The sequence below is a fragment of the Trachypithecus francoisi genome, unplaced genomic scaffold, assembly GCF_009764315.1.
Source record: "Trachypithecus francoisi isolate TF-2019V2 unplaced genomic scaffold, Tfra_2.0 Lachesis_group18, whole genome shotgun sequence".
NCBI classification, from domain to species: Eukaryota; Metazoa; Chordata; class Mammalia; order Primates; family Cercopithecidae; genus Trachypithecus; species Trachypithecus francoisi.
Genome location: NW_022681463.1, coordinates 21,002,298 through 21,028,345, shown reverse-complemented (window position 1 = coordinate 21,028,345; position 26,048 = coordinate 21,002,298). Strand labels below are relative to the sequence as shown.

Below are 26,048 nucleotides of genomic sequence, written 5' to 3'. Positions count from 1 at the left end.
AAATTAACAGATAAAATCCTTAATGTCATAAAGCACTTGAACCACATCTGACTGTGTCATATAAACTCAGATCTCAAAGACTGCCAGTTATGAAAATACTTTTATTAGTCACTGTTATAAATTACTTTATGATTTTAGTTAATATCCTTCTATAGTGTGGAACTCATAAGATTAAATTTCTTGAATTTGGCCTCAAAGTGAGTATATCTCAGCATTTCTCTCTATCAAAATCAAATGTGCTTACAACCTAAAGGCCTATCCATGAAGTATCAAAATAAAGGGGTAACTAACCGTTATATTTTGTTATAAATTTATTGCCATTTGTTAGCAAATAAAGCCTTCTCTCTAGTGTAGATATTTGTAGTTGCTGCAACCTTCTACTTTACCTTGCTTATATCTATTCTTTTTTTTCCCTTGAGACAGGGCCTCACTGTGTTGCCCAGGCTGGAGTGCAGTGGCATGATCACGGCTCACTGCAAACTTGACCTGCTGGGCTCAAGTAGTCCTCCAACCTTAGCCTCCTGAGTAGCTGAGATGACAGGCATACACCACCATGCCTGACTTTTTATTTTTTTGTAGAGGCATGGTTTTGCCATGTTGTCCAGGCTGGTCTCAAACTCTTGATCTCAAGCAATCCACCTGCCTCGGCCTCCCAAAGTGCTGGGATTACAGGCGTGAGCCACCACGCCTAGCGGCTTACATCTATTCGCTGTTGCCGTTTCAGGAAAAGTTTAAAAATAGTCACCATTTTTCTTTTAAACAACCAATTAAATTCCACCAAATAACTAGTCAAACTGCTTTAAAGAAATGATGGTTTTCATTAGATTATGTTGTTTAAATTTTACTTTACAAATTGCATTGTATATCAAGATCTTTCTAACCAGAGGACAAATGGTGAATATGGGTTTGGTCGCTTTTTTCCCATTTTCTTTGGCTCTAATTTAGTTATTGGGACAATTCAGTCTTCTCTGAATTTTTGTAAAATCTAATTTAAGAACAGGAGTACAATGTGAGATGAATAAGTTCTAAAGATCCGAGGTACAACATTGTGGCTGCAGCTAACAATAGTGTATTGTTCACTTAAAAAAAAACTCTGTTAAGAGGGTAGATGTCATGTTGAGTGTCCTTACCACAATAAAATAAAATAAAAAGTTTTAAATGAACTGGGGTACATCACGCACTTAGTTAAAATTGCACTGAATTTGAACAATGTAATGATATGTATGGCAACTAATTAATTTTTTCCCTTTGAAACATAGAAGCAGTTTTCCCTCATTCCCAGGAGAAATAAACACACACCCTTAAACAGGGGAAGTAGAGCAAGAAAAATATGTTTCTAAAGACAATATTTTTGCAGCTTAGCATAAACTAAGTAAAACTTCAACACTTGGAGAATTTTCTCTGGTGTTTAAAATCTGATGGACATGAAAATTGAGATTTGAACCTTTTATAAAGGAACTTTGTTGGTAATGTTCAAAATGCTCTAGATATAAGGGTCTTGAGAGTATAGACAAGTAGCAAACAGAATGAAAATCTTCTACCTTTTGCACCCCTTAAAAATGTATTTTATCAACCTTTTTCTGAAAATGATTGGTAATGGTTAAATGTACAATCACAAGTAAAAGCCAAGGACCAGACTCCGTGCCTAAGTATTTAAATCAATAAGCCAATTGTATTCTAAAACATTCTCAGACAGCATGTAGCATTTACTTCCTCAAAGGTGTGGCTTCAGGCTCTGTAAGTGAAAATTGCAGTTTTATTTTTTTTTATTAAATTAAATTCTGATCCCTTCCCAAATGGTAAGAATTAGTGACGTGTAATGCACAGTCAGCCATAAGCCCACTTTGCTCAGCTCCTGAGAACAAGGCGCTGTTTCCACATCAAACGGAGCTATATCAAGGTTATTCTTGAGAGACACAAGTTAGGTCCAAAGCTAATAACAGAGTCTCGCAGCCATTGGCTCCCCTGAGGCCTTCTTCCTTTGGGGGTTCCAATATAGCTCTGAATAGTGGAAAGTCGGGGCAGTTATCCTTGACAGACCGCAGTACAACAGTCAAACATGCTCATCTTCAAGAAGGATGCACTGCGAAACTATCCAGATGGGTCTGTCATCCATTACAGCCTATTTAGGCTGTTTATAAACAAGGCTCATATTACCTACTCCTGTTTCAATTTTTCCCAGAAAAGATGTTTGCTGAATATTTATAAGAAGCATGTGTCTGAGAAAAGGAGGATAATTGGAAAAGATTTCCCTTCATTTCTTGAAGTGTTTCAGCAGAAAAATGCTTCAAAGGACAATATCAAAACACTACTCCAATCACCCCACCTGTTTTGCCAAAATGAAAATAACTATAAAGCACTTGGAGAGTTACTTCTTAGTGGCATTTAAATTAGTACCTGTGGTAATAACTTTGGAATCTGTTGGTAAATTTTCTTATATCAGTTATTCTAAAGCTAATTTTTAATGTGAACTGGTAATTATGGGGTTTGTTTTAAAAATAAAACTAACAACCCCAAACTGAGTAAACTGCCGCTAAACCTTATATAAAATACTTGAAAACAAAACTGTCTTTAAAAATGCACCAGTTCCATCATTTAACATCTTATGATATTTGTAAGGAACTTATAAATTCTTTTGTATCACTAGGGAACATTTCCATTTGCTCCTCTAAAGTTATATAGGCATAAGAAGCAGTTGAGGTAGTCAGAAGCTTTCAGACATGCTACCCTAAAGTGGTTTTTGTTATCCAAGAATGAGTGAATGTATTTTTATAAATTCAGCTGCTGACGGAAAGCCAACTCATCTAAGACTATCACAGTCCCTAATGCCAACAGCCATGATTTGTTGAGGATACTAATGTTATCAGCTGCGGTAATTCAGTTAACAGAGTCATCCTACCATCATGTTGCTTTCTTGTCACCAACAAACTCCCCTTAGAAGCCCCTCTATCCCAGCTGACTATTAATGATGATTGTTTGCACTCAGGAAGAGACTGGTCATGTTCCTTTATTCTTAAATGTATGCTCTGCAAATTCTCTTACATAATTTGATATGAAACTATAATTTTTTAAAAGGTGGTTCCAATTCACTGGAAATGTCAAGTATAAAAATAAATCAGCACAAAATAGCTCGATTTTTAAGATCTGAGCATCAAAAGGTATTTCAAATTAGCCTCCATAAAACTCAATTAGTTGTACAGCTCAGAAAATTAGAGCACAACATGTTCTACAGCTCACAGACGTACTTGGACAGGGAGTGTCAGTTACTTTATTCCAGCTGATTCATTAGAGTAAAAATGGACTGTGCATGGTGTATCTTAGAGGAATATGTTTTATAAAAGTAAGTTAAAAAAAATAAAAGCCAGGTTTGGAAGTTAACAAGTTGGTGATGATTTAGACCCGTAAATCTCCATTAAGTATTCAACACTGTACTGTGGATGTGGATTTCTCAAATATCCTACTGGTCATTCAGAGGGAATTTGGGATGGGGGTGGGTGGAATGCCAACCTACAAAGCTAAACTTTGTGCCTGTGCTGTGCTATTATGTATAGAATAATCTCTTTTTCTTTTTCCTTTAAATTTGTTTTCCTCTTGCTTCCCAGAGGACTGTGTGGCGGACTATGCAGCATAGTGTAAGCATTGGTCTTCTTCTTCCTCTCATCCCCATTTGTCTTTGTACAGTCATTCCTGAGAAATTCCCCCACCACTGTCCCTTTCCAAATTATCTGGAGTGGACTGAATACTGCACGTGGCCAACTTGTTTGGTCGTTTCTTCTCTGCTTGCAATTTATGGTTAACAACCATTTTCATATTCTTCTCCAATGTCCAAGTTTTCAATGTAATCTTGGTGGAAGATGAGCTCATCGAATGGCTGATTTAAATTCTGTCCCAATGTTCAGACAATGTGTAGTCTGCCTGGAAAACTAGCTCTTCCCTGTTAGAATATATTGGCCTTTTTCTTGTGCTAATAAGAACATACCAACATCAGCCCTCATGCCTAAGGTGCTAAGGTTTCCATTAGCTGAGACATAGAAAATTTAAGGAATTAAAAAATAGGTTGTTTGCTTTTCATTTTTTTCTTGAATTTCCTGATTTCTTTCAGAGTATTCAGAGCATTTGGAGAGGGAGCATTGGATATTTTTTACTTGAAAGCTGACCCCCACTATGGGACTGAGGACAAGAACACTCAGGTTATCTTACTTGACTATATTAACCAAAATAGTCAGTTATCTAATCTGGTTTCCGCAATACCACTGCATGCTAATAACACTTTTTATTTTTTTGAGATGGAATCTTGCTCCCTCCACCTCCTGGGTTCAAGTGATTCTCCTGCCTTGGCCTCCCGAGTAGCTGGGATTACAGGTGCACACCACCACACCCAGATAATTTTTGTATTCTTAGTATAGACGGAGTTTCACCATGTTTGCCAGGCTGGTCTCGAACTCCTGGTCTCAAGCGATCCATCCACCTGGGCCTCCCAAAGTGCTGGGATTACAGGCGAGAGCCACTGTGGCCAGCCCTGATAACACTTCTTAAAGACATACACCCTACATGGTATCACGGACTGAGGAGGGAGGGTGACTCTCACCTGAGGGGTACATAGTTATTTGTGCAGCGCACCTGTGACATCATAGTGCTAACTGTTTGGCCTTAAATCCAGGCAGTGATAACACGATGTCTAAAATCCCTTCTTTGAAATCATGTTTTTAAAAAGAAATTGTCCCCTGAGTAGTATCCCCATTCATTATTCCTGAGGCCATGTGCCTATATCCGTATTCCTTGAGACCAGGGTAATTTGGGTGAAGTAAGAAAATTAGGAGGTAAATCTGGAATAGGAACACTGCAGAAAGGAAGACCTTGAGAAGGGGACGGGGAAGACAAATAGCTCAAGGGCTCCTGACACTAAGAGGGAAATGGGAGGGGAAAACGTCATGGGTGGGACAAGTCAGGGTTCTGTTTGATTGGTCCCACTGATAACTAGAGTGGCTTCAGTTAAGTCAGTAGTATCTGTCCTTTCCAACACATTCTCTTGGGAGTTCCAGGTTTTCCTGTAGCTGGTCCAGTTCGGTTTCCTCATCTAATGGTTATCATGACCCTTGTAGCTTTCCCCAAGGATTATCACTTCCTTGAACATACTGGAATGAATACATATCATAACATCCCTGTGTCTGCTGGACTTTCCTACTTGTTCCTATAACCTTATCTAGGCCAAAACAAACAAACAACACAAAAACCAGATGTCTGTTTTATATATGAGTCTTCCAAAAATACACTGTAACTTTTGAAATTCATCAGTAGGTCATTGGTGACAAACATGTTGTTAATATTATTACATATATATTTAAGTACTTACAAAAGATCATCAAGATATGCAACTTTTTTCATTGTTCTGAAACGAAATGGACAAAGCAACTGACATTCTGGCATCATTTCCTGCCTGATGGTTAGTACGAGTTTCAGTAAAATGCTGGTGATAAAAATATTCTTCCATGCCTCTTTGGGGCCATTTTGGTGCAATTTAGAAACTCTTGGTTATAAGGAATCAGGAAACTGTCTGTTGTTCATTTTCAATTGCCATGGCATTTCATTGTCACCTCAAAGGATTCTGCACCCAGCTAAATCCACTAGTTTGCATTTCAAAAGGATGTCAGGCTGTGTTTAAGAAACTGCTTTATTATCTAGACCTTCAGCCACTGTGTTTAGGTGAAACTGATATTTCCCAGCTTCCACCCCAACACACACACACACAGAGACACACACATGCACACAGACACACACACGCACACACACATACATGCACTCACCCTCAGTCTTCGCTTGGCCTGAACAAAAAAACTAAAACCTCAATAACAACAGTAAGCCAGATTCTCCACTTTAATTAGTTTTCTAAAGATAAATGGGTCAAGGCCAGATTGGCTTTCAGCCTCTGCTGCAGCTGAATAAATTATGTCCCATTCACCCCAGCAAACAAATGGCTACTGCTTCATCCACTTCAGGTTGTGAGCGGCCCGGTCTTGCCTGAACCTGCTTTATCTATGTGCTGTGAAACCCCACTGAGACACCCCAGTTTCATTTTCAATGAACCCTTGGTAATAACAGCAGCAAAATGCAGTGAGCTTTCAAAGCAGGGAGAAAATTAAAAAACATTAAAACCAAACCACCCAACTTATTCTGTCTCGGTTTCTGCTCTTCTCTGGGCAGCATCACCAGCATGTGGTAGGAGGGAGAGTCGCCTGTCACAGGCTTCTTTCCATTTAGGAGGCTGTGGTTAATAAGCCCAAGGCGGGAACATCATAAGACACACATATAAAATGATGGCTTATCTCCAGGATATTCTGCTTATTCCACGTACTGGAAGGATGCACGAATCTAATTCAATGGTATGCACTGTTGGAAACCTGGATGGAACTCCTGACCTTACGTGGATTTTTTCAGCTCATACCCAATGGGCAGTGAACTATTTTTGCATCCCCAGGAAGCTATTCTTTTGGGCATGTGGAGGAATAGTGAAAATAGAAGGCACATAGACCTCTCTTTCAGTCCAGGCAAAGTTGTGTTTAATTGCACAGGGCTGTATACCCTGGGGAGAAGGAAGAGTACACTCACTCTAGCTACGTTACTCCCTGGGAGATACTAAAGCCCAGTCCGCATCACTGCTTTAAGACATGTTCAGAGAATCATATGGATTCTGACAACGAAATAATGTTACGCCACATGTTTCGGAAGGGGAACAATTTTGCACAACTTATATTAAGTGTGAGTTATATTAAATCATGTTGGGGGCAATTTATTAACAAAATCCTTTTCAACTCTGGATTAAACTCTCCTTTATCCTCAGAAACACTTAAGCAAGAGCTTTGGTGATCTCTGTATCGTAAAAAATGAAATGTTACACTTTCAAAACCAAAATAGGGCTATTACAGATTTTGTATCTATTTTATGACATGTTGATATGCTTATTTTCTGCTTCAGGCTTTAAAATTTCTTTCAAGAATTCCTAGACTTCAGCTAAACCCAAATTGATGCATTCTATAGGTATCAATCTATCAATACATGTATTGATTGAGTTCTTCTCTGTTGCATAGCACTTAGTAAAACTAGCTGCTATGTACAATCTACATTATAGCATGTTGTTAGTGCTGGTGTCATCAAAAGGCAAGTGACTAGAAAAGACATTACTTTCCAAGTCAGTTAGACACGCTATGTCTTCTCCAGAGAACAGTACATAGTATAGAGGCTCATGGAATATTAATATTAGCATACAGTAAATAGGAGTTTGATTTTGCAACCTCAGATTGACTATACCAGAAAGAATGTGTAGAAGGTATATTAACAAACAAATAATCATTGGCCAAATATGCAAATTAAAAACATTAAACATCTGTAGCATCCTTAATATAGGCCATGTCTAATAGCTCATTTTCCCTTCTTAAGCCAGAACTTTCTGCCCATATCTTGAACAAATTAAACAGAAGCTTTGTTGTCAGTTACGAACTAGTCAGATGCAAAAGTCCATCTGCACACTCATTCACAGTAACTGTCCTTTATTCTGCTATGTAATTGATGTTTTGGTGGATTGATTATGGAAGTCTGGATAGACAAGCCACACTAAACTTTACCTTTAAAAATATTTGTTCATGAGACTCGTCAGTTGACATAGAATCTTTTATGAAATTATTGAATAAATTAAAGAAACTTTTCCTTGTCATGGAAAATCTGTAACAATATTTTCTCTTAGCATCTGAGATATTTGCACCACAACTCCCAAATGTGATGTTCATGCTTATGAGAGATAGAGCCGAAGAAATGGGCTATTCCATAAATACCAGTTTTGATGTATTTGCTGTATGATCAATCAGCTTCTAACAGACTCTGGGGCCTATGGAATACATTTTAAAGCCCTGGGAATTTGGCTATTCCCATAACATACTCGGACACTCTTTATTGCTAGCAATAAACCTCAGGCATAAACACTGTAGAGAAAAAAACAGATGAAAAGGAACCCATCTGAGTAAAAATTGACTTCCCTTCATAACTGTTAAAGGTAGAAAGCTATCTGCAATACACAATAATTTTATTACTAAGTTCATTCACAGTCATTATGGTCAAAGGCTCTGACTTCATGGGTATTTTCTTATACCCATAACATTGGCTGAGCTATTGAAAAATAAAAAGTCAGGTTGATAGTAAATGAATGAACCACCACCAGCAGCAGCTCCATTATATTGCTGGCTAACACATAATTTGTGGGAAGTTGGTTTGTGTAATATCTGTAGAAGCTTTTCCAATGCTGTATTGATCCAGATGGGCCAGGCCAGACAAAGCCACACCTATAAACCATCCCCAAAATAGCTCACAACAACACAAGTTTCTTTCTTTTGCCCAGTGTTCATTCTGCATTGGCTGTGAGTCAGCTACATGTGGTCATCACCCTTATTCCAGCACCCGGTGACAGAGCAGCCGTTATCTGGAGGTTCACCTGTCACAGTGGCAGGGGAAATGGAGAATGTGGCAGAGGTGGTTGTTCATGTCTCTACCTGGAAGGGTCACATCATGCTGATCACATCTCATTGGCCAAAGCAAGTCACATGATCAAGCCATCAGGAAGTCAGGGACATATGTTCCTATGTGCCTCACATAGAGAGAGAAAAAGGACATGTTAGTGAACAGTAACATTATTGACTACAAACACTATGATGAAGGCAAGATTTTTAAATTGGTAAAACTCCATGTCATTACTCTCTCCAACCCTAAGACAAACCTTACATGAAAAGGAACAGAAAAATCAGTCTTTCCTTTATTCACCATATTTATTTATTTATTTTTTTTTTTTTTTTTTTTTTTTTTTTTTGAGACGGAGTCTCGCTCTGTCGCCCAGGCTGGAGTGCAGTGGCCGGATCTCAGCTCACTGCAAGCTCCGCCTCCCGGGTTTACGCCATTCTCTCGCCTCAGCCTCCCGAGTAGCTGGGACTACAGGCGCCCACCATCTCGCCCGGCTAATTTTTTGTATATTTTAGTAGAGACGGGGTTTCACCGTGTTAGCCAGGATGGTCTCGATCTCCTGACCTCGTGATCCGCCCGTCTCGGCCTCCCAAAGTGCTGGGATTACAGGCTTGAGCCACCGCGCCCGGCCTATTCACCATATTTATTGTGCACTAACATGAACCATGTGTGGGTGACTAGACCATAATCAAAGAACTTACAACACTTTAGGGCAAACTTGTCCAACCCACAGCCCATGGGCCACATGTGGCCCAGGATGGCTTTGAATGCGGCCCAATACAAATTCGTAAACGTTCTGAAAACATTATGAGATATTTTGCATTTTGTTTTTAGTTCATCAGCCGTCTTTAGTGTTAGTATATCTTATGTGTGTCCCAAGACAATTCTTCTTCTTCCAAAAAGTGGCCCAGGGAAGCCAAAGATTGGACACCCTGCTTTAGGGGATGACAGGCAAAAATAACTATAATTTACATCCGACCATGCTCTTGTAAAGATTGCCCTGCGCATGAACCGACTCTTCTACGGTCTTTTGAAAGAACTAACTTTAAAAAAAAAAAATTTTAGAATCCTAGGAGAAATCTAAGTCCTCATTAGAGAGGGGGCATCTACATTGCCCTACAAAACCATTATCCTTTTTCAGTCAGGTTGATTTTCAGCAGTGGATGCCAATGGAGCTTACCTGAACTTTGAGTTCAGTCATCATTCAACCAGAGCAAAGGATCCCACCCCAAATCTGAAGGCACTGTCTCAGAGGAGGATACAGAAGTTGTTGCCAAGAAATAGGAGAAAAGTGGCAATAAAGAAACAGAATGAGTAAAAACTTTTAGTACTGGCATCTGGATGTCTCTCAGATCCAGACAATATGTATTTTAAATGAGGCTTCGATATTGCACATTATGAGTGCTGCTCTTGTATGACTTCATGTCATGTTTGCTTAGGCAAAGCAATTTTTCTGCTCTTCTTTCTGGGCCAAACTGGCTGGAGCAAATCAAATTGTTCTCCCTTTCTGTCTCTTTCATACATCATCATTTAAAATCACCAAGAATTCATGTTCTGGAACCTGCTGTTGTCTTCTTGTACAATGTCAGTTGATTTCTGAACGGCCTTCTTCGAAGGACAACAGTTTTTACAGGTTAATCAAGGAAATTGCACTGGCTGATAGCAACAGCAAACTTATCCATGGCAATGATAGTCTCAGGAATGTGCATGTCATTGGCTTCTGCGTGGAATTATTGGCAAAATTGTAGAACTTTGATTCAGCTGGAAGAAAAATAAGAATACAAATTCTTAAATTATTTATGCATAATGAGGTAGGAAACCAATGACTTTGTAAATTTTATTCTAAGGGATTTTGACCTCAGAAAACTCCCCAAAGCAGCCAGCATTCATTTCCGTGAAAAACACTCATCTCTGTACTTGAAAAAGCAAAGCATTTCCTTTGCTTGCTCTTTGCAGCTCCTTGAATGCTAGAAAAAAAGGGTAAATACAAAGCGTCTAGAAGAGCTCTGAGAAGAAAACATAGAGGCAGCAAACTGGCCTAATTGATCTACTCACATAAAATCCAAAAACCCAGAGGCTATCTTTAGGGCAAGACATGTCCGCACAAAAATGTTTCCAGTTACTCAGGAAAATCAAATCTTCTTTATGCAAAATGTCTTCAAGGAACAAGAAGTATTTCATTAGGTTTTTAATGGTGAGGGCTCAAGTAAAAGGATCCTCATGCTCTCTTTCGTCAAATTTTTTTTTTTTTTAAGAAAATGAATAAAATTAAAAGGTCTTTACAGTATAATCATTTTTTAAAGTTTCCTTTCTCCATGATTTTGGAGGATGAGAAGTAAAATGAATATTTAGGATTTTTTTTTTAAGAAGCTGACTTGGAATAATTTGGATCGCAGTATGACAATGAAGGGTATAGTGTATGTGAGTGTGAGAGTGTGTGCGTGTGTGTGTGTGTATGTGAGTATGAGAGTGTGTGTATGTGTGTATGCGCATGTGTGTGTTTCTTTTTTAATTACTCTCTACTCTTTGTGCCCAGTAACAATAGGTGGACAACTCAGAGATTGTTACAGTTATTTACCAAATTGTAGCCAAAGAGTGCTATTTTTATATAAATGTTTGCGATTCATCGCTACTTTTTAAAATTCAGGAACACTCAGTTGTGAACAAAATGTGACAAGCAGCTTCCAATACCTCCTAATGCCACACATAAGATGCCACTGCTCTCTGCTTCATGGAAGAGTAGAGGGAAGAAGATAAGAGGATCTTTTCCAGAATATGCCCCAAATCTGATGTATTTTTGCTGAGTTTTGTTTTATCTGTTTGCTCTATCAATTAGGGCTGAAAGAGAGATTTTCACTGTGCAAGTAGACCTATTTCTTTTTGTTTTGTTTTGCAGTAGCTCCCCTTTATCCATGGAGGCTATGTTCTAAGACCCCCGGTGCATGCCTAAAACCACCCATGGTACCAAATCCTATATATACTGTGTTTTCCTATGCATACATACCTATGATAAAGTTTAATTTATAAATTAGGCACAGGGAGAAATTAACAAGAACTAATAATAAAATAGGACAGTTATAACACACTGTAATAAAAGTTATTGAATATCCTCTCTCTCTCTCTAAATATTTTATTGTGTTATACTCACCCTTCTTGCAATTAAGAAGAGGCAGAGCAGGGTAGCATGAGATTTCATCACACTACTCAGAATGGTGCACAGTGTAAAACTTGTGAATGGTTTGTTTCTAGAATTGTCCATTTAATATTTTTGAACTGCAGTTGAAACCACAGAAAGCTGTGGTTTCAGTTACTCATGGTCAACTGCAGTCTGAAAATATTAAATGGAAAATTCTAGAAATAATTTTTTGTGGATGATGTATATATTTCACGTCTATATTTATAATTAAAACTTACCTTTCTTGTGAATTGAGCTTTCATCAGTATATATAATGATTTCCTTTCTCTACTGTTTTCTGCCTTAAAGTCTCTTTCTTCCCAATATTAATGTAGTTACACCAAATTCTTAAAAATATTTAACTGAAATATCTTTTTTCATTTTACTTTCAACCTTTCTGAACACTTATGTTTTAAATGTGTCTCTTATAAACATCACATAGCTAGATTTATTTTAAAATCCAGAATAACAATCTTTTTATTTCAATTGGAACAGTTAGTTCACCTAAATGTACTAGAAATATTGATATTTATTTCTTCCATCTCATTTTGTGATTTCTATTTGTCTCATCTTTTTAGTCTTATTTTTCTTCTTTCTTGTGGATCAATTGAGGATATTTTCTTACTTCACTCTGTTTCTTTTAGTGTTTGGAATCGAATACTGTAGTTTTTATTATTCTAATAATTACCCTTGAAATTTTAACATGCATCCTGACTTATCAAAGTCCAAGTTTAATTAAAACATCAATACCTTTTCGTTTTCTGTAACAACACAAGAGGACCTTAGAACACCTTGACTCTGATAATTCTCCTCCCAATTTATATGCTGTTATTATGAGATAATTTAGTTCTGTCTTATGTGTGTGTGTTTCACACAAAACAAAAGTTAAGAGTGTTATTACCATTTTATACTGGAACTTTTATTTTTTTTTTGAGATGGAGTCTCGCTCTGTCGCCCAGGCTGGAGTACAGTGGCCGGATCTCAGCTCACTGCAAGCTCCGCCTCCCGGGTTTACGCCATTCTCCTGCCTCAGCCTCCCGAGTAGCTGGGACTACAGGCGCCCGCCACCTCGCCTGGCTAGTTTTTTGTATTTTTTAGTAGAGACGGGGTTTCACCGTGTTAGCCAGGATGGTCTCGATCTCCTGACCTCGTGATCCGCCCGCCTCGGCCTCCCAAAGTGCTGGGATTACAGGCTTGAGCCACCGCGCCGGGCCTATACTGAAACTTTTAATATAGAATCAACTACATGTCACCACTTTCTTTGGTTATCATTCCTTTTACATAAAACCATCCATCGGAGTGACTTCTTTGGTCTGGAATACATATTATAAGGTTTCCTTTACTGAGATTTTTATTTGCAAATGTCTTTTCACCCTCATTCTTGAAAGACATTTATACTGAATTGTAATTCTAGGTCAACAGTTATTTTCTCCAGGTGCACTGATGTTTATATTTCACTGTATCCTGGTTGCCACTGTTGCTGTTGAGAAGTTTGCTGTCAGTTCTCCCTTTTAAGTAATCTGTATTTTCTTTCAAACTGCTTTTAGGGTCCTCTTTGTTGTTATGTAATTTTGTCATAATGTATAGGTATAGATTTCTTTTTTTATTAATTTTGCTTAGGATGTATTGGGCTTCCTGAATTTCATGATTGGTTTCTTTGACTATTCTGGAAAATTCTAAGTCATTATGTCTTCAAATATTGCTTCACCCTCTTTCACTCTCTTCCTCTACTCATCCAATAACTGCTTGGACATGTGAGACTGTCTCACTCCATCCTTCATGTCTCTTAACCTTTCTTTGTCTCTTGCCACATTCAGAATAATGTATTTAGCTGATAATAATGTATTTAATTCTCAGTTGATTTAGTCTCTCAGGTTTATTAACAGCTAAATAAAATACTTTATTTGCCATTAAACCCACCCAGTTAGTTTTTAACTTCAGTGGTTTTATTTTTCATTTCTAATACTTAATGAATTAATTTTCAGATATGCTTGGTCCTGTGTTCAGTAGTATCTGCCTCCTCATCACATTTCTAAATTCTACCTTTTCCATTTTAAACATGTTTATTTTATACTTTGTGTCTGATACTTCTAATATCTGAAGAGTTTGCTGGTCTCATCTGGTATTTCTGCAGTTTCGTACAAATGGTGCTTTATTTCCTTATAGATGTTATGTTTTCTTTGTTTCTGTTGTGTTTTTATTGTGTGTGTGAGTTTATATTCCTTGGAAATTAATCAATAGAAAGTCTGGGTGGCCTGTGTTGAAGGGTATTTCTATTTCATCTTATCCTAAGGATTTTTCCCTTGGGAACCCTGGCTGTATGTGGTGGAGTAGTGATACTGGCTCGTCACATTAGGGAAGCCCTGTATTTTACTCTCCTGTCCTTGCCCACCCTGCAAATCTAAGGCCATCAAGGTTTAAGGTCATCTGGATCTAGGGAATGTCCTTTGGACCAAATCCATTCTCAATACTCTTGTTTTCTTTTCTGGGTGCCCATTTTCACTTAGTTTGGGGCCTTTGAAAGTTTGCTACTTTCTTACCAACTCGTTGACTCCTACATGCTCTATCTCATGTCGCAGTATTAGCTGATTTTAGGAAATGTGCAGGAAAAGACAAATGTAGGCATACACAAGGTAACTTCCTTCACCAACTCTGAGTTGATTGTTTTTTAAACTTTTATTTTAGATTCCGGGGTGCACATGCAGGTTTGTTATATAGGGAAATTGCATGTCACAAAGCTTTGGTGTACAGAGTATTTCGCCAAGCAGATAATAAGCCTAGTAGCTAATAGGTAGTGTTGTTATCTTCACCTTCCTCCATCTCGCCCCGTCAGGCCGACCCCGGCGTCTTTTGTTCCCCTCTTTTGTGTCCATGTGTTTTCATCATTTAGTGCCCACTTGTAAGTGAGAACATGTAGTATTTGATTTTCTGTTCCTGTGTTAGGATGGGAACAGATAGTGGCCTCCAGTTGTATCCATGTTGCTGCAAAATATATGACTTCATTTTTTATGGCTGTGCAGTATTTCATGGTGTGTATGTACCACATTTTCTTTATCCAGTCTACCACTGATGGACATTAGGTTGATTCCATGCCTTTGCTATTATGAATTTGGCTGCGATGAACATACATGTGCATGTGTCTTTATGGTAGAATGATTTGTATTCCTTTGGGTACATACCCAGTAATGGGATTGCTGGGTCAAATGGTAATTCTGCTTTGAATTCTTTGGGAAATTGCCACACTGCTTTTCATAATGGCTAAACTAATTTACACTCCCACCTGCAATGGATTAGCATCCCCTTTTCTTCACAACTTCGCCAGCATCTTTTGACTTGGTGGAGCATCATACCATTTTAGAGCAGAGCATTGGAGCAGTTATTTTTTGAGTTCTCTGTTTCTGATAAATATTCTTGGAAGCCCTATTTAACTGGGCCATGTGGTAGTTGGTACTATTGGCTAATATTGTTCCAGGTTCAGTCCTAAACTTCCAGTCCACAAAGGCAATAGCCCATCTTAGCACCCCCAGCGCTCCCCAGGCCTGAGCCTATGGACCCCAGGCACTACGTAGTTTCACTCCAATACCGAGGCTCTTGGTGCTGCAGACTTCTCCAGAGCCCTTGCTGTTGGACTTCTTTCATGAATTATTTTCACTAAAAGATGTCACCTATATCCACAAACACTGACCTTCAGAGAGGCAAACTCAGGTACATCCTTCATTTTGTCTCCTTGCTGACACCTAGAAAGATTCTCCTTCATACATTACTTACCAACTGATATGGTTTGGCTGTGTCCCCACCCAAATTTCATCTTGGATTGTAGCTCCCATAATTCCCACGTGTTGTGGGAGGGACCCAGTGGGAGATAATTGAATCATAGGGGCGGTTTCCCCCATACTGTTCTTGAGACTGTCAGTCTCATGAGATCTGATAGTTTTGTCAGAGGTTTCCCCTTTTGCTTGGCTCACATTCTCTCTTGTCTGCCACCATGTAAGACATGTCTTTCACCTTCCACCATGATTGTGAGGTCTCCCCAGTCACGTGGAACTGTGAGTCCATTAAGCCTCTTTTTCTTTATAAATTACCCAGTCTCAGTTATGTCTTTATCAGCAGTGCGAAAACAGACTAATAGACCTACCCAGACTAATCAGGCAGAGAAGAGGGACCAGGACTAGACAAATCCCTGGAATGCCTGGGGCAGGGAAAGTCTTTACAGGACACCTTTCATGGGCAGCGTGTCTTGTACAACTACTTAATCAGTTGCTATTGTGGAATATTATGCTCCAGACTATGGTGATTACTGTTTTCAACCCAGTTAAAATACACGTTTTATGGGATTTCCTTTATAATAATAGCAATAATAATAATAATAAAAGATTTTTAATTAAATAAAAATAGAAATTAAAAAATAAGAAAACAAAAATAAAGTGTGCATTCTGTTTTTCTTAAGAGAAAAAAAAAGCACTTTTTAGATGGAGATACAAAATTGGCCACATTTGTGGCAGCCTCAGGTGCTAGCCTCAGGGTTGGTCACACAGTGTGGTTCTCCTGTGGGTTGCAGAACCAGAGTGGACTAAACTCTGAAATTGGCAGTTTCTCCTGCAGACCACCCAGAAGTCTGCCCAGGCCAAAACTCTGGACCTGATGGGCTAGTGAAACATCTAATATATACCAGCGAGATAGACTGGTCTGGCACACATGTGTATTTTGTTTCATTTATTTATTCATGCATTTATTCCCTGCCTCAGACAGACAGAGAGCAAGCGCAGGTAGAGAGGGAAAAGAGCAGCCTCATAAAACCCGCATCCGTGTGGTCCAAATGAGGATGATGGGATTGCGAAAGAAGACAGCTCCACACAGTCTAGGGATGTGACTCCCTTAACTTCCTCTTCTCATCCCTTCCAACCCGTGAGTGGAGCCCGCCCCAGCCCACCAGATGCACAGCCCCTTTTAATTTGCACATGGCGCAGCATAAATGCCAAATTCAAAGCTTTGCAAAGCACACAAGCCAAGTTCAAACTCCTGACTATGTGATTGTATGCTAATTACCAAATCTCATCTCACTTTCAGATCTGTAAAATGTTGTTTGTAATGATGATAGAAGCCAGTGTGCATAAAGCTCCTAGCTCAGCCACTGTCTGTACTCAGCCTCAATATTCTTAACACCAGTGATAGTAATAGCAATAACAATCATAGATTAAGCTTAGCTGTTATTCTTATTAATCATATTAATAAATACAAAGTCAAATGCCACATATTCTCACCTCTCTGTGGGAGCTGAATAATGTGTGCATGTGGACATAGAGTGTGGACTAATAGGCACTGGAGGGAAAGGGTAGGAGGGTGGGAGGGGTGTCAAGGGATGAGAATGTAATGAGTACAATACGATGTACAATATTCATGGCATAATTGCACTAAAAACCCAGATTTCATCACTATGCAGTATATTCATGTAACAAGATTGCACTTGAACCCTCAACTTAAACTAATAAAAAATCTCAAGAACATTTAAGTTCAAAGATTTAAATTATTCAATAGGATTTCAAGTAGATTTTTTAGAAGATTTTGCATTTATTCAATGACTCTTTAACTCCAAGCCTGTAGGTAAACACCCTTGCCCCAGCCCTAGTCTTTACAGGAAGTGGCTGATATGGCTTCGTGCTGCAGCATTTAAGATGAGCTAAAGCTACTAAATAAAGCTTTTCTCGGCACATTTAGGACTAGTCGCTGAGGACTAGAAGAGAACTGCAAGCTAATGCTGGCTTCCGGCATTGTTGTCGAATAAAGTTAACACCGGAGCTTCTCTCCAAGTTACAGCCACATAGCAAGATGACAAGGAAAAGTCCCAGGGTGAACATTTGGGAAGCTGATAAGAGATTCAAGTTATATGAAGGTATTCGGGAAGGATGCAGCTAAATGGTGGATGAAAATAACCTAGAGGAATGATGGCATACAGAGAGGCAGGGGACCCATGGCCTCTCCAGTGACGCATTCTGAGAGCAGCATACATGCCTGTGGCCTCATGTCACCACCGGGGAACGCCTCTGAAAGCCTTAAAAAAAAAAATTCAAGCCAGACAAGGTAGAAATACTGGTAGAGGACATGAAAAACCCAAAACAGGTGATTGAATTGAATGTGAAGGTGAACAGCATTTGAAATAGCCTTTTAAAAAAAACTCCCTTGAAGGTGAACACAGGGACAAGTTACCAACTGTAACTGAACTGTAAAATGATCAGCTCTTCGAGAGTAGGTTTGACTATGGGCAATGACAGCCACAAGAAGAATCTTGCGGCTATTTTTATCTTCCCTCATCTTGACACTTCCGCTTTTAAAAGAATAAGAGAAACAGAGGCACAAAGTTAAGACTTATGGCACAAACATAGCAGATAAGAGGCACAGAGACGAGGACCAAGAAACCAGAACAAGACCTGGGTTTTGTTTTTTTAATTTCTGTTCTAGATTTATGTCCACCCATTGTCCTATCTCAGAAAATGCAGCATAGTTCCAGATTGAAGCAGAATCTGCTTGGCAGCCTGTAGTATTCACCAAATACTAGTAAGGATACGCCACGTTCGTGACGTGTGTGAGGGTAGACAAAGGGTTTTCACATCCTATGTCTCATTTGTAAAGCTTGAAACAACTGGACCCAGTAATGTGATGTTTCTCTTGAAGAGACTCCCAGGGCTGCATGTTCTGTTCCCAGGGGCCTCACGTTAGAATCCTCTTGGTGTCTGTGATGTTTCTGCTGCCATCGAAGGTCAAACAAGAGGTGAAGGGGCCTTGTAGGGGTTTACTGCCATTTTGTCTCTTCTTTGTCGTCCACAGTACTTTCATAAGCTCCTCTGGGGAAAAGAAAAGGGAAGGAAGGGAGGAGAGGAGGGAGAGAGGGAGAAAGAAGGAAGGGGAGAAGAGAAGAAAGAAAAAAGATATGTTCCTTTCTGACACCAGAACTATTTTTAGTGCCCAGAACAACTTCACAGAATTCTGTGATGAAGCCTGGAGAAGAACACGGCTCACTCATTTGTGCTCACTCCAAGGGGAGTAAAGAAAGGAACTTGCTGAAAGGCAGGGCAGAGGCAGTCAGTCTGGATGCCAGTAACTATTGTGTGTTCCCAGAACATTAAATCAACGATGTACCTGAGTTTGCTTTTCATTAAATCACTGTTATATTCTCAAAGACTGCTACCACGGGAATTTGGGCTTCAAGCTCCTCATTTTGTAAGCGCTTCCTACATACTAATAGTATAATATCAAGATACCAAGAGAATTATTTTTGGTTGAACTGATGATTAGGAGTAAAGGCTATGGCTCCATTGATTTAAAACAGTAAGAAGCTTTCAACACAAGTTATTTAAAAGGCTCATGAGAATTGTAAAAAAGCCCCTCCAGGATTACTGGCTTTTGGTTAAAATCCCTATTACATATTTTTGTCTTCTGGGTTCAAATAATTGCATTTTCTTGGACTGAGGTCAGCCCCTTTCCAACCCTTCTGATCCGTGTGGCCCAAAGAGCTCTTTGGTTTACCATGTTTGGCTTTGAGCTGGCTCAGGCCAAGTCTAAAAGCAAGATAGCTTGTTTGGGTAAGCAAAGCAAGATGACAATGAGACGACAGTGAGACCAGAGCCTGATCCCTAGAAGCTCTGACCATGACCTCCTTCCCTCAAAGACGCTCCCTCGTGGTGGTCACATGGGGAACCCAGTAAGAGAGCATCGAGCCTGGCATGCAGATTGGCCATTACTACCAGGGACAATCAATTCCAAACATTTCCAGACATTTGCTCTACATTCAGGGATGCTTAGAGTTGGAAGGGATGTTCGCATCCATCTCCATGCCCTCATTTTACCAGTGAGAACACTAGAATCCAGAAAGATGAAATAACTGAAATCACTTTGGCTGTGTTTAATTATATTTTCTTCCACTAAGATAAGGAATTTTTGGTGTGCTTGTGCACACACACACACACACATAGGCATATAAATTCCAAAATAGAGAATTATCTTACCTTATTTATCTTCCCTCATCTTGACTCCTCTCCTCTTAAAGTAATAGGAGAAACAGAGGCACAAAGTTAAGATTTATGGCACAAAGACAGCAGATCAGAAGCACAGAGATAAGGAGCCAGAACAAGACCTAGGTTTTTTATTTCTGGAACAGAAATAAAATTATTTCACAAAATTATACTCACAAATAAAAAAAGTAGAATCAGACTCCTTGGATCCACTGTCCACTTTCACAAACATGATGGATCCTTTTTTTCTGATAGACTTTATTTTTTTAGAGCAGTTCTAGGTTCACAGCAAAAGTCTGCCCCCACAGAAATACAGCCTCCCCAGCTATCACAAGATGGTCGGTTTGTTACCATCAGTAAACCTACACGGACTATCCTTTTCATCCAAACTCATTTAAAATTAGCTGTCCAGAGGAATTCTATGGCCTACATGTTGTCACTTTGTAGTGAAAACACAGAAAATGTGCTGGAAACTTTAGTGAGTCCTTGAACCTTTCCTCTTTTAGTTAAACGGCAGGAAGCAACGCAGGTGAGTGAAAGTAAAGGAGATTTCGAGGAGTCTTTTCAGCTTGCAAACACAGGCGCTCTGTGAGGAAGGAAAACTCAGTCAGAGTCACTTGTTTCCTCCTCCTGTGAGACCATCTATTATAGAAATGCAAGCGTGGGAAAAGGAGGGTCTACCTCCAGCTCCCCCAGGGATAGTTTATCAACAAGAACGTTCTCAAGGGACTTTGACAGCTAAATATGTTGGTAGTTTAGCGTCTACCAGCACCAACATGAGACAGAAAATATTCTCAGGATATTTTTGGGACTCCCATATTCCAAGGCATAGAGAGGGGAATTTGTTATCTTTTTCTCCACATGCATGATTTCATGCATAATTTAAAAAATAAGGGCCACTGCCCCCTGCTGGAACCTGGCCATTCACGTAGCTGTAACGGTTTTACTAGTCGTGTGTTTGTGGAAGCGCTTTTTCTCCTCTGTGTCAGCAAACTGCATGGCGGATGGGACTTGGAGACTTGGAATTTAATGGAGATGATTAATTACAGAGCATCTCATTGCAGATGCTTTTCTCTTCTCCCTTTTCTGGGCCTTTTGCATCTCTTTCCCAGCTCTTCTCTTCTGTCTCCTCTGCACTCACCATGTCCCCCATCGCTACCTCACAGCCGTGGCTTCTCTCAGGAAATGCTAGGCCACAACACAAGAAAAACGGTGTTTTCATATCACGGTTCATTTACTGCAGTCAGGGTAAAAAAACAAAAGCAAAACATTCTAAAAATGCCAAGCACTTGGAGGAATGTCTACTCACGAAACTGACACTTTACTCTGATCCCAGTCCCCTTTTCAAGAGTTTCACTTTTACAGTAACACTGAGGTAGTCACATTGACTGAAAATACAGATTCAAAATGAGTGAGTTGGAGTATTTTTGTGAGAGGTTTTTCGTGTTTGTTTTTTCACTTTATTAACAGGAAGTGTGATACCCAGTAAAAAACTATCACCACGTCTTATAAAATGGAATCTAAGTGCAAATAGTTTCACCTAGTTTTCTCCTTCCTTGAACAGCTTCAGTGCCTCCTTTTCTTAGGGCAGGAGTTTAGCTGAGAGATTTCCTAGGAGAAGAAACAGGGCCACATTGCACACCTGGAGATGGTAAAACTGCCTTCTTCATCCAAGCATGCTTCCTCACCCTTAGCCCTGATTTTGTTGGGAGAGAAAATAGGAAAGGGCGATCTTTCCTGCTTCCTGGGGATTGCCTACAAAGCTAACAGTAGAGAAGGATCTGTGGCCATTGTCTCAAAGGATTCCTCTGCACATTAGAGCAGCATTCAGAATATGTGGGACTCAGATCATTTACATGAGAAACTTATGAAAGTACTGATTCCCATGGGCCAACCCAGGGCCACACTAAGTCAGCCACGGGGAGACAGGGGACAGCAAATCTGTATTTTTAACAAGTTCGTTCACCTGTGGTCCTGATAGATACCGCCGCACATGCTAAGTGGACTGCCACTGCCTTTGAGAACCTAACTTTTCCATCTTTCCATGCCCAATGCCAGTGTGTTCAATGTATGTTTCTCGGAAGGACTACTCTTAGACATGTAAAATGACTCTGTGGCTCATGCATGGAAGGATTCACCCTAAAGCGAGGTTTCCAATGGAGAGGGGGAAAAGCCACACAAAGACTTCTCGGGGATGCTGGATCAAAGCTTTGCTTTCTGGATGTTCTGTCGTTGGTCTCACTCATGTCAGCTGCCATCTGACGTCACTGTTCTGTGTTTGTCAGGAGCAGACTTGAAGAGAGACCCCCAACAACAGCCAGCAGCATGGCCCTGCCTCCTGCAAGTCTTTCTAGGAAGCAATTGTATATAAATTATGAACAAACAAATAATGTTTCTGAACCTTATGTTAGTCACTGCACTGAGTATTTCAGGGAAAGGAAAGGGGGCTCATTCCAGTCCATTGCTCCACATCCGCTAGGGAAGTGGGCAGCCTGCTGTGGGAGGAGATGCTGGCTGGGGGAGCTGGGAGCCCTGGCTCTAGTCCCACTGCGGCCCTTGCATCACTGTGTGACCTTGGACAGGTCACTGCCTGTCACTGAGCCTTTGTTTGCTCATCGTTAAAATGAGGGGTGAACTGCAGAAGCCCTGCAGTCCCTTTGAGCGACAGGACCGTAAGCTTCTGTGTGAATGTGAAATGTGTTTGCTGTGAGCCCTCTGAGCATTGACCAGTGGGTCCCCATGAACTCTTGAGCTCCTGAGGAAGAACCCCGGGGGACTGAAATAGAGTTGGTGAGACGCTTCCCACCGCCACTGCAGCTCTCAGCTTCATTTCCCTTTAGAAAGAGCTGTTAATATATATATCTTTTAGGGTAAGATTTGTATTTCATTCTTGCCCAAAATGGAGCCGGAGAGGGACAAAATAAAGAAACAAAAATGTCCTTAAGAATATCCAAAAAGAACAGAAGTGCAGAAAAATGATGCTTAAAATGTAAGCTCCTGAAAACATTTGGCAAAACGCTGGGTTCTCCCTGCATGTTCAAAGTTAGGAATTTTCACATGAGCTCACAGTGTTCCCAGGGCCCACCGCACCCTGGGCCCCTCACATCCTCCACCTTGAAGGATGTCGTTCCCAGCAGCGGATCTGTGCCTCACAGTACCGTCTGCAGCTGCCATTTGCTTAGTCTGGGAGACGTCCAATTCCTCCCTCAAGAGAGAATCACGCTTTCATTTTCCCTTTGAGGTAGCATGTCCCAAATTACACAGCCAAGGTCTTCATCCCAGGGGGGGAGGTTTATTCTCCACAGGATCTGCAGACAGTGAGAAAATGTATCTGATCTTGAAAACTGTGGTTGAACAATTGTGTAAATGTAATTGAAATTCATGTTTTTCCAGATGAAAATGGACCTCCATTCACAACATTAGATTGAATGCGTTTAGGAGACTCAGAAAATCTCGGGTTGTCTGATAATTTCCCAGTATTGCTTTTCTTCTTCTCCTCCTCCTCCTCCTCCTCTTCTCTTACCTTGGTCCTATTTGGGACCAAAAAAAAAAAAAAAAATCCCTGGGTTAGTAATTTTACCCATTCCCATAAATATGACTTTTTGAACCTCCCAAGAGGCAGAATGGAAGCCAAATGTGATTACTCAGCCTCTAAAGTTTCATCATGTGGTGATTCATCAAAGGAGCTCAAGGTACTGCGCATTGCTGAACTTGAATATGCCTTCCAAGAGGCTCCTACCATGTTGCTTTCATGAAGAAACAATGATCCTTGAAAGGGAATTTCACACTGGGACAGAGCGACTGTGCTGCCTGCTTTCTCTGTGTTCCCTCGATCAGGACTGATAGCTCCCCGAATAAGTTTAATCCCACCTTTCCTTGTCTTCTCTCTCTCACTTTAACATTTCTTCTGGAAACGATGCAATCCTTGCCTATGTTATGCCTGCCTAGTAATATTTTTTAGAATCATTTTCAAAGATCATGGGGCCATCAAAATTTTTATCCTGTTGAAAGTCCCCGCTTGGCCACTGGCCAAGTGACCTTGGGCGAGTCAGTTAATTTCTCTGAGCCTCTTAACTCAGCAATTCTCGATCTTAACTGTACATGAAATTTACCTGGGGAACGTTAATAAATACGGATGCCTGGGCCTCGTCTTTAGAGACGTTGATCTATTTGGCTTGGGACTGACCCAGCATCTGTATTTAGAAAGCTTCCTAGGCATGTCCTTGGTGTGCAGCCAAGGTTGCTAGCCACTTCCCCAAGTCCTTGTTTATCAAAATGCGATTCTTAAACTGGCAGCATCAGTATCACCTGGACACCTGTTAAAAATGAAGAGTCGCAGGTCCCACCCCAGGCCTGCAGCAGCAGAATCTGCATTTCAACAAGATCCCAGGTGATCCGTAGGCACATCATGCTAAGAGAAACACAGCTCAAATCCTTGTCTGTTAAAGGTGGATGATGATAGTCAATATGCAATGAGCTCTGTGCTCCCTGCTTTTCCCCGTGTAATCTCAGAAAGGTACAGAGGAGAAACTGCATATTCACCTATATATCTCTGGAGACCTTAGCCTATTTCAAACCGCTCTGGTTACAAGATCTGGTGGGTTTGTTGGGTCGGTTGCTGTCCTTTTATGTGGTTTTCTTAAGAGGCTGATTGTTACATTGATATAGCTGTACAAGACTGTTCTACGAGTTTAGTATCTTCCTCTGATCTCAGAAATTGGGCCTCCCTCCAATTATTTAAAAAATGTGCCTCCTTCTTCTATCACATTTTAGATTGATTTGGGGGGTTCTACATCAACTCTAACTGGCAGACTTAAGAAACTGTATGCAATGGTTTTTAGGATGGGGACTAGTAAAAGAGGTAACCAGATGCTGTATGAGTTGGGGTCAGCTAGTCAGACAAGTTTCTTTGCAGCAATCAGCAAACTATGACCCACGGGCCAAGCCACCTACTTTAATATATAGAGCTTTATTGGAACACAGCCCTGCTCATTCATTTAGATATTGTCTAATGCTGTACTGACAGTACAATAGCAGCACTTATTCATTGTGATAGAGACACTATGGCCTGCAAAGCCTAAGACAATACTACCTATCCTTTCAGAGAGGAAGTTTGCCCATCCCTGGTGTAGAGTAACCCCTAAATGAGGCCAGGGTTGAGTGTTTGCTGACCATCTGAGCCCATATTTTTGGTTGGTTCCATAGTCCAGTGTACGCCCCTAATCCCAGGCAGATTTTTAGCAGCCGTGTGGTTACATGGAGCCAGGCAGAGGGCCCAGAAGTCATCTATCTGCATTGTAGGCACAGATAAGAACAAAGAGAGGTTCATCCTTGTCCATGGACAGCAGCATTTTTCTGTCAAGTTGTTGGAACTCAAGTTGCCTGAGTGTCCACCTAAAATGGTCCCTTTATCAATTAATGCCTTTCTAAATAGTATGAGAAAGGGTCCTAGCGTGAACATTGTGAGTCAAACCTGGGAACACAAAGATTTTTAGGCAAGATGGAAAGCAAGGATCACTACTTAGGAAAAGTGAAAGGTAAATTAATTTGATTACCAGTCTTTTTCAAGCAAGAGACTTCTCCCTCAGGGTAAGTTTTAAGCACTTGGAATATAGATATTAAGCCAATTTTGGATTATATCAAAGAGTTCGTAAACTAAGAGCATGTGATCTTCTCTCTCTTTTTTTGTTCTCGTCAATAAGGGATGGAGAAATCTAGAGTCATGTAAGATTTTATCTCTGTTCTCCATCTGAGACTCAGTCATTGCAAACTATGAGACAGTAATGCTTTGTGCAACAGGAATTAAAGAAGGGAGAGGTGGATAAGGGTAGGCTGAAAGGATCTCCCCAAACAGGTTCTGGAAACTGGACTTTCCTTTTACTATTATCTGATATTTTAAAATTTATTTTTTCTTTTATAATTATAATTCTTTTGGGCCCCTTTTCTCATCCTTTTCTGGCTTTGGTTTCTTCCAGTAAGTGCTTATGAGGCCAAGAAGTTGGTCATTGAGGGCTTTAACAAGGCCCATGGATGGCAGCTGAATTAAGCTGAACTGTAGTAATTAGCCATCACCTAATCTTATTCAAATGGTACTTCTAGATCTGCAATGGTGATAAGTCGTGAAAGTTCCAAGTAGGGGGAATAAAAGAACAAAAAAAAAAGATATTAGCAGTCTTGGGTCTGACAGATTGTTCACATTATATTCTTGCAAGTTTTTATCAAAATGGAAAATGTGAAGTCTTTGCCTAATCTCTCTGTACATAGTTTTTGTTGCCAGTTTATTCTCTGTGGTGTGGGGCTGGCTCAGCTGTTGGTCTCTGGCATGGAGATACCAAAATGCAGCTAATCTGCCTTATGAGCAGAGC

At 40.1% G+C, this 26,048-nt stretch overlaps 1 protein-coding gene across 1 annotated transcript in view; it reads left to right on the top strand.

The window, feature by feature from the left end:
* Window positions 1–26,048, top strand: part of GPC6 (glypican 6) — a 1,232,941-nt gene that overhangs the window by 1,126,894 nt on the left and 79,999 nt on the right. The window lies entirely within an intron of this gene.